Source organism: Gigantopelta aegis, chromosome 11, assembly GCF_016097555.1.
Source record: "Gigantopelta aegis isolate Gae_Host chromosome 11, Gae_host_genome, whole genome shotgun sequence".
Lineage (NCBI taxonomy): Eukaryota > Metazoa > Mollusca > Gastropoda > Neomphalida > Peltospiridae > Gigantopelta > Gigantopelta aegis.
The window spans coordinates 12,672,611-12,682,159 of NC_054709.1; positions in this window are offsets into that span (position 1 = coordinate 12,672,611).

Here is a 9,549-nt window from a genome sequence, read left to right on the forward strand (position 1 = left end):
AAAAAGAAAGATCTAATTAAAATACATACTTGAACATTATGCAGTTAATACTTTTAGAAGAGTCAAATTTATCACTATTCCAGTTTTTGTATTGATAACATAATCGTTTAACAGCTGGTTTTAACCACCAAACATTCACCTGCGTAAAGCGAATGGAAAGAATAGAACTGGATAGTGGGCACATCACACTCTTTTAAGTATAAAACACTGGGTCGAATGGCAGTCCGTATTACTTGCACTGAAATACAACATGTACAATGCTAAATACAACCGGCCTCGGGGCTGGCGTGGTTAAGCCATCGTGCATAAGGCTGCTGAGAATTGGGTTCGCATTTCGGTACCGGCTCCCACCCAGAGCGAGTTTACAATTCAATAGTTAGGTATAAGACCACTACACCAACTTCTCTTTGAATAACAAATAAACAAGTAACCACTGACCCATTGTCCTGGTCAGACAGCCTAGGTAGCTGAGATGTGTGCCCAGGACAGCGTGCTTGAACCGTGGTTGGTTATAAGCACGAAAATAAGTATAAATGAAATGAATGTTGAACACAAAATTGTCTGTATTTTATATAACCTTAAAATAAATGATTTCTTACTTAAAATATGTTTTGCTATTTAGCCCAACATACTGTATTATTTATTTTTTTATTTACAATATTTTGTAAAACATTTGCATTTTATTATTATTATTATTATTATTAACGTTGTTTTTATTGTGGTTGTTGTTTTTTGGTGTGTTTTTTTCGATCTAAATATTGTAACATCGGTTGAATATGTTTAAAATATAATTTACTATATCACCGGTTGAATGTGTTTTAAAATGTTTTGTGATGTATTTAGATGTCCATCTATCTATTCAAACTTGTTTGAAGTATGGCTACAACTTGTTTTTCTCGATGCTCTTAACAAAGGATGTGTATTGCTGTTTTGTTTGTTTGTTTGTTTGTGTGTTAGTTGTTGCTGTTTCTGGTTGTGTTTTTTTCAAAGGACATGCTCAACGATAAACGACTAATTGGGAAGAACTATCTGGTAATAATTGGCTTAAAATCAAAGTACATTGCCAGATACGATTTTTAGTGAAATCTGAAACATCTACCGTAAACTTGATCTAATCAGATATCTCTGGGAACAAAAGTAGAACCATTTTGTCTGTATATTAAACATTTAAGTCATATTATTAAATATGAAAATGGATGAGGACGGCTTATGTTTTAGATATAGCTCGTGTCATACATTTTTGGACACTTTTATATGTTAGAATGGCTGTCCAACAACTTTTTTTTAACTGTGTGCTGTTACCTCGAGTTTAATTTTAATATTGAACATTTATTTTTACATTTAGTAGTAATCATTTGTATATTTGCTGGTATTGTGTAATGTCGTGGCTATTTCATTTATTACAGTTATTAGTTAATGAAACTTTTAAGAGTGCAGTTTGTCGTGTCGCGCACTATAGAACAAAAACGAAGTTGCATAACTATTGCTATTAATGATCGTTTGGATGTATAATGCGAGCTACATTTAGGTGCATTTCACAATAATGTTTTTTTTCATAGTTTATGAAACTATGTTTGTAAATAGTTGACATAATGTATTTATGGGATATTAGTTCATGAGAATGCAAGTTATAGATTCGCGTCCACCGCCCAAATGCCGTGAAAGGTACCGCTGAAAAGTTTCATTATTTACAAATTGTTCATTATTTGCACAAAAAAGGCACTTAATGATCATCACACAAATTCATGTTCCAAATCGTCAATAGTGGTAATATCTACGAGGTCCTTCGCGCCAAAACTGCCATCTCCGTCATAAATTCTGAAGTGTAGCCCAGTAGAGCATTGAATCCTCAAGCAAGAAGCAGTATATTCCAAACATTGACAAAACTTGCCGAACTCTTGATGTGTCGAACGATGTGATTGGTCCTTCTGTTTCAGCGCATCGAATAGACCAATGGAAAACTTCGGCTCTCGCATGGTGTATTTGCTGATTTCCCGTTGATTTCATGCGGTTTTAAAGTAATCTTTCGCGATTTTTTCACTATAAATACTCGATGGAATTGTTAAAATAGTCGAGCTAAACTATAAAGAAGATGGCATGATCAGAATGTGATATTTGAAGCAGATACCTATCCTCAGTGCGAGGACTGCGTTGATCCACCAATCCAAAGGAGACACTGAATCATATAGGCCCTAGCTAGCTAGTTAGAGCTCAATTAAAATGAAATTAAAAAATTTCAATAGTTTATATTCCACCTTCAAGCATGTCAAAGACCTCATTTGGACTTGAATGTACTATGGAAATAATAGATCAATAAAAATAATGAATAATGAAAAATGAAAAAAAGCCTCATGTGTTTTTAAAATTGTTCGGACGCAAATCTATAACTTTCATTCTCTTGGCCTTAGTATATTACCATCGCTAAATGTGTAAATTTTGGCCTCGTGGCCTTAGACTTTATTCAATTCCCAGATCCCTGTTCATATAAAAGCTATGCCATAGCGTTGACATTAATAATATTGATATAAATAGTTATATGATTGCGAAATGTGTGTACTTACACACTGAAAACATCCCATGGACTTATAAATAAGCATGGGATAAATTTCTGTTTGATTGACTATTTTAACATGGCTGCCGGGAGTGACCTTGTCCTTCAAAACCTATACTATCGATTAGATTTTTTTCTCTTAGTTAAACGTATCCTAATATTGCTTATGCATTATAGCAAAGCATTTTATTTATTTAGTGAAATAATAACTGTAAAACTGGAACTATATCCTTGTACACTGAGAACCTGTTGCTATAGGGGAAACCATGTGTTTAGGGAAATGACGTCACAAATCCTCTTCTTTTTCTTTTATTTTAAAGGAAGAAATAATTTTCTTTCATGTATTATGTAAGGCGTCTGGTCCATATTTCAAGGAAAACATTACAAACGGGCGCGCGTACACACACACACACACACACACACACACACACACACATACATTATAACATAAAGCATGTAGGCCTATATGTATTTTAAAATTGTTTAAAAAAATTGTATATTCTTGTCTACTAGTTCATTTGTAAAGCTTTTCATCAGCAATAGCAATAAAATTTAAGCAAAGTATCTTATCTTAAAACTTTAAAACTATTAATTTTATTGAGTCTTGTTTTATTCCTTAAAGTTTCCGACATCGTATACATATACATATTTTTGGTGCTGGGGTGTCGTTAAACATAATTTCATTCATATATTCAATAGTATCAAAATGCTGTTTTTATAAATATTCTAAAGGTTTTTTTATTAAAACTATTTTATATTGAAATTAGACCACAACGCAATTGTGTAATGATAGTGTCATGTTTATGCACATTAGAATTTGTGTGTATTATTAGTTTGAATTGCCATTGTATTTGCAATGGTTTGAATTACCATTGTATAGCTTCTTTTTTTTTGTGCCTATATAAATAATGCCGTTTTTATAAATATTCTAAAGGCGTTTTTGTTAAAACTATATTGTATTGCAATTGCAAGTGTGTTAAGCTAGTTTTATGTTTGTGCACTTTAAAAATTCCAGTATTAATTTGTTCAAGTTGGTAATGCTTTCGCTATTGGATAAACTGACGTAGGCCTACTTACAAAAGTTGAAGTTTCTCAAGATTTAGAGTGTGCATTCACACACTGTCAATTGCAAACGGAAGCTGGGCCAAAAAGCTATTACTTTATTTCTCGAGCAATTGGGCGCATAGTGTACCGGTAATTATTAAATAAAATAATATTCATTTTGTAAAAGTAGATCTCTTCCTAGCTCAACGTAATTTCTGACTGGTTGTTATGGCGTCACGTGGTACTTCTCAGAGAGCATAAAAGGCTGATGTCAATGGACGAAAACAACCGGCCTTTGTCGCATTCTATACTCATACCCAAGCTGTCTTTCGAACAATGAGGTTTTTTTGTGAGAAGGTGGTGATTCCCGGATGGACCAGGAAGATACCAGATTCATCAAGCCAAGACCTCCGGCCAACTCTGTGTGACGGCACAGCAGGACGGACTGTACAGGCAGGGGCTCCTGAGTCCTATAATGCCCAACGCAACCATTCATAGGATTTTGAAGATCGTTTTACGGGGCATGTACCCAGGAGCCATCAACAGGAACATCAAGCTGTTGACTGAAGGACTCCCCAGCTTCAAGCCTGAACAGTCTATCAACTCGCCATGAGTCCTGCTGCGCCAACCTTAACTAGGACAAGTAACAACCTCCTTTTTTGGGCTAGTTATACTTAAAAAAAAATTGCGATCGGTTCAAAATTCTTATGTTTATGTTTTTATAAATAGTCTAACGCATTTTACTTTGGCGCCCGTTTAATTGCTCAAATCACCTTAAAACCTTTTCGGCCGAGCAGTCAAAACTACTTTTGGGTTTAATTTAGAGTCCATACATGTTTTTGGATGCAGTTATTCTTAGTAGACTTAGTTTTTTGACAGGTTTTACCAAGGAATCGAACTTCAGCCAATGACAGCTTGGCCTCACTTGGTGTCTGCTATTTGGTCCGCGCTCTCGCTGGACTTCACTAAATGGCTTTTTTCCAAATTCTGTCCACTTCAAACTCAATCCCCCCCCCCCCCCCCCCCCCCCCTCCCTGCTCCGGAATTAGTCACTGGCGAAGTCAGAGGCTAAATCCGAGGTGGGCGTGCCTGAACCTCTGTGGATATGGGCACGTAAAAAGAGTTTCCCATTCCCATTCCCATACCGGCCTTTGTGAATCCTTTTACTCCAGGGCTAAAATAATAAGTTTAATTATCTTTTTTTATAATTAAATTAATTGTAAATAGTAGTCTTATACTTCATTAGGCCAGCCCGTTTGAAAACTATGCGACTACTAAATATTTTAAGACTCCATAACACTTGATTGTATTTACTTAACTGGCGCTCTAAAATAATTCAAGCGCTTATATTAATATTTTAATTTATTGGTTTTAGAATATTGTTCAAAATTTTTAAATTGTCCCCATCAACCTATTACGTCCCCTTCCCCTCCCACCTCCCGCCCCAGAATTGGCCACTGGCGATGTCAAAAACCAAATCCGGGGTGGACGTGCCTGAACCCCTGTGGATATGGGCACGTAAATAAAGTTCCTATTCCCAATCGGCCTCGGTGGTGTCGTGGTTAAGCCATCGGACCAAAGGCTGTACCGATTCCCACTAAGACCACTACACCCTTTTCTCTCTCGCATTAACCCACTGACCTGGGCAGACAGCCCAGATAGCTGAGGTGTGTGCCCAGGACAGCGTGATTGAACCTTAATAGGATATAAGCACGGAAATAAGTTGAAATAAAGGAAATGAAAGGATGTCAACGTTCTCTCTTTCGCGGTCTGACAAGCAAACATTAAAAGCATGTCCCCTTGTCTAACTTTCCAACTTTATTACATTACATACATTTAAATTGACACTAGAATAATTTTTCTTTATATTGTTCAAGTAAATGTTGTAATATTCACTTACTCTCTCTATGTAATTAACTTGTTTTATGGAAGTAATATTTATAAGCAACTGCAAGCTGCAGTTAAGTATACATTTACTGGAGATACAGTCCTCACTGGTTTAACATACCTAGAGCCGAAAGGAAGAGATCTATCTATCTTTTGGAAACTTACCTGTGAACATTAACTTTATTTTCAGTTGCACTTAATATTAAAAATAAATTTATAATTCTGGAAACTGGAACACTTCGGATTTGTTGTCTGTGGATGTATATTTATATTCTCTGGATGATGTTGATATCTTTGGGACGCGGCCTCAACAGTAAAGTAGTGTATGCTACATGTATATATATATATACATACACTACTTTAGTACTTAGAAGAAGAAAAGAAGAAAATACATAATCCAAGATTGACTCGTAGACCGAGCGAGTGACTGCCAATGTGGATGCCCCCAATATAAGATCCTGTTTTATATCGTAGAAAAAAGGTATCTCGGTACATTCATCAACAGTTTTGCTGTTAATGTATATAAGAGGTGTTTAATTTTTCAGTATCGCAAATTAATTTTTTTTTTTTTAAATGGCTGAATTAATTAGAAGGAAAAAACAAATGGCGGCAATGTCTACGGGTAGGTAATTGCGTACTTAACACATTAAATGTTAAAGTGTCAAGGTACAATGGACGGAACCTTTTCCTGCGTGGCAGGTCAGAGCTAGAATTATATGTCATCAGACCGGTGTGACATACTACTGATCCTGAAGAAACTTGATTTCAAACCAGTGTTTATAATATGTCAGAGGATTTGAAGAAAGAAAAAAAAAGTTTGTTTTATTTAACGACGCCACTAGAGCACATTGATTTTTAATCTTATCATCGGCTATTGGACGTCAAACATATGGTCATTCTGACACTGTTTTTAGAGGAAACCCGCTGTCGCCACATAGGCTACTCTTCTTTACGACAGGCAGCAAGGGATCTTTTATTTGTGCTTCACACAGGCAGGATAGCACAAACCATGGCCTTTGTTGAACCAGTTATGGATCACTGGTCGGTGCAAGTGGTTTACACCTACCCATTGAGCCTTGCGGAGCACTCACTCAGGGTTTGGAGTCGGTATCTGGATTAAAAATCCCATGCTTCGACTGGGATCCGAACCCAGTACCTACCAGCCTGTAGACCGATGGCCTGCCACGACGCCACCGAGGCCGGTGAGGATTTGAAGAAAGACGCGTCACTGGAGGATGACAACACCTTATAGCAACATATGGACATTAGCCAGCACACAAGAAAACAGCAACTACACAGAAGCAAACAAAACACAACAGACACACGTCGCTAGGTGTCTCTCTTGTCTAGGCCCCCTGCGTGTGCTGTAACCTCACCGTGGTGCAGGGGTGTAATATTCTCTTTGAGAATGGCCAATACAGCACAAAATTGAAGTTTTGAGTAAAATTCAGTATCCGTAAAATTCTGTGATATTTGTGTTTTTAAAACAGTTCTTTACACTGTTTTTGTTTAAGTCTTGAATTTTTATATTGATGTTGATCATCACTTTATTTATTTGCATTACCATAGTTTGACACCCAATAGCCGATGTATTGTTCGTGCTGGGGTGTCGTTAAACATTCATTCATTCACATTCATTCATTCACTCTTGTCTAGGTGATCACTAATAGAAAGGCGTTCTGTTTCATTTAACAAAATCACCAGAGCAGCACATACCACGACATGTGATATGCAACATATAAAGCAAAACAAAGCGACGGACAAAATGTACCTAAAGACCCCGTGCTTATAAAATATTTACAGTTTAATCGCAAGGCTAATAGTGTCTGAAAGAGTAACGCCATGAAAACGCCATAGAAATTGTATGCGTGTGACGTCATTAAATATTGAGTCTAGGCTTTTAAGGTTTGATGAGCACCGGCTCTGTCCACTCGTGTTATCTAAGTCTCTAAGAGTGTCTCTCTGTCTCTCTCTCTCTCTCTCTCTCTCTCTCTCTCTCTCTCTCTCTCTCTCTCTCTCTCTCTCTCTCTCTCTCTCTCTCTCTCTCTCTCTCTCTCTCAGACAGTGGGTTAGTTGTTAGTTGGTTAGTGGTTAGTGAGAGAGAAGAGGGTGTAATTTGTACACACGGTGCGACATAAATAAAGAATATGTCTGTCTGTCTGTCTGTCTAAAGCACTCACTTGAGACCGGTTCTTGTAGGTAGGTTTAACTTAAAGTTTGTTTTGTTTAACGACACCACTAGTTCACATTGATTTATTAGTCATCGGCTATTCCATGTCACTCGACACATTTTATTTACGGTTATATGGCGTCAGACATATGGTTAAGGACCACACAGATTTTGAGAGGAAACCCGCTGTCGCCACTACATGGGCTACTCTTTCCGATGAGCAGCAAGGGATCTTTTATTTGCGCTTCCCACAGGCAGGATAGCACAAACCATGGCCTTTTTTAACCAGTTATGGATCACTGGTCGGTGCAAGTGGTTTACACCTACCCATTGAGCCTTGCGGAGCACTCACTCAGGGTTTGGAGTCGGTATCTGGATTAAAAATCCCATGCCTCGACTGGGATCCGAACCCAGTACCTACCAGCCTGTAGACCGATGGCCTAACCACGGCGCCACCGAGGCCGGTCTCTTTAACTAGAGCTCAGCACATTGATTAATCAATCATCGACTATTGGATGTCAAACATTTGGTCATTCTGACTTATAGGCATCAGAGGAAAACCTGCTACATTTGTCCTAATGCAGCAAGGGATCTTTTATATGCACTTTCCCACATACAGGAAAACACATACCACAGCCTTTGACCAGATGTGGTGCACTGGTTGGATTGAGAAATATGGTTGTGAAATAAAGTGAACAATTTCATGTTGGTAACATTCACTACTTGTTGAAATGTAATCATTATTGCAATCATGATTACTGGGCAATATATTCGTAATCAGTTACTTTCAAGTTTATTTTAATCTCTAGAGGAAGAGGTGGGGGTGGGGGTGGGAGTCACAATATTTAGTGGGAGGCGCAAGCCATATTTTTATCTTTATTTATATTAAGTAGGGTTAAAACAAAATTACAACGTACATTTTCGTCCATGGCTAGAGGGGTACTAACACACCCCATCCCCCAATCCACCCCAGTTTGGCTTTAAGTTTAAAATCGACAGCAAGAATCCATAGCATTTAATATTGTTATTCTAGTCGACTAGGGACGGGACTTATCTCAGTCGGTTGAGTGATCGTTTGAGGTGCATGCTTCGCAGGATCGAACCACCTCGGTGGATCTATATAAATGATTGGGGTTTTTTTCTCTCTCTTTTCCAACCAGTGCACCACCACTGGTCAAAGGCCGTGGTATGTGCTTCCTTGTTTGTGGTAAAAAAAACGTTTGTTTTGTTTAACGACACCACTAGAGCACACTGATTTCTTAATCATGGACTATTGGATGTCAAACATTTGGTCATTTTGACACAGTCTCAGAGAGGAAACTCATTACATGTTTCCGTTAGTAGCAAGGAATCATTTATATGCACCATCCCACAGACAGGATAGCACATACCACGGCCTTTGGTATACCAGTCGCAGTGCATAGGACGAGAAAAGCCACGCGGGCCCACCAACGGGGATCGATCCGAATGTCTGTGGTTTAGTGCATATAAAAGATCCCTTGCTGCACTAGAAAAAATGTAACTGGTTTCCTTTGATGACCACGAGTCAGAATTTGCATATGTTTGACATCTATAACCAACGATTAATTAATCAACGTGCTCTATTGGTATAGTTAAACAAAAACCAAAACTAGTCGATCAGTTCTTACATCACAACATGACAAAACTGTGAAACTATGGTATAGCATATATACTATAGCTATTTTTGGAATATTTACACATATTTTTGCAAGTAAAAGCATGTGTCTGGTATTTAGTTACATGACATTGTGCAGATGTTAGAGGTTCGATGACAGATGACGTGTTTTAAAAATAAATTCAACAATAAATCTACTGAAGATAGCGGTAGCGGTTAGCGATAAAGCATGATTATTGAGAGGTGCTAGTATACAGCTTT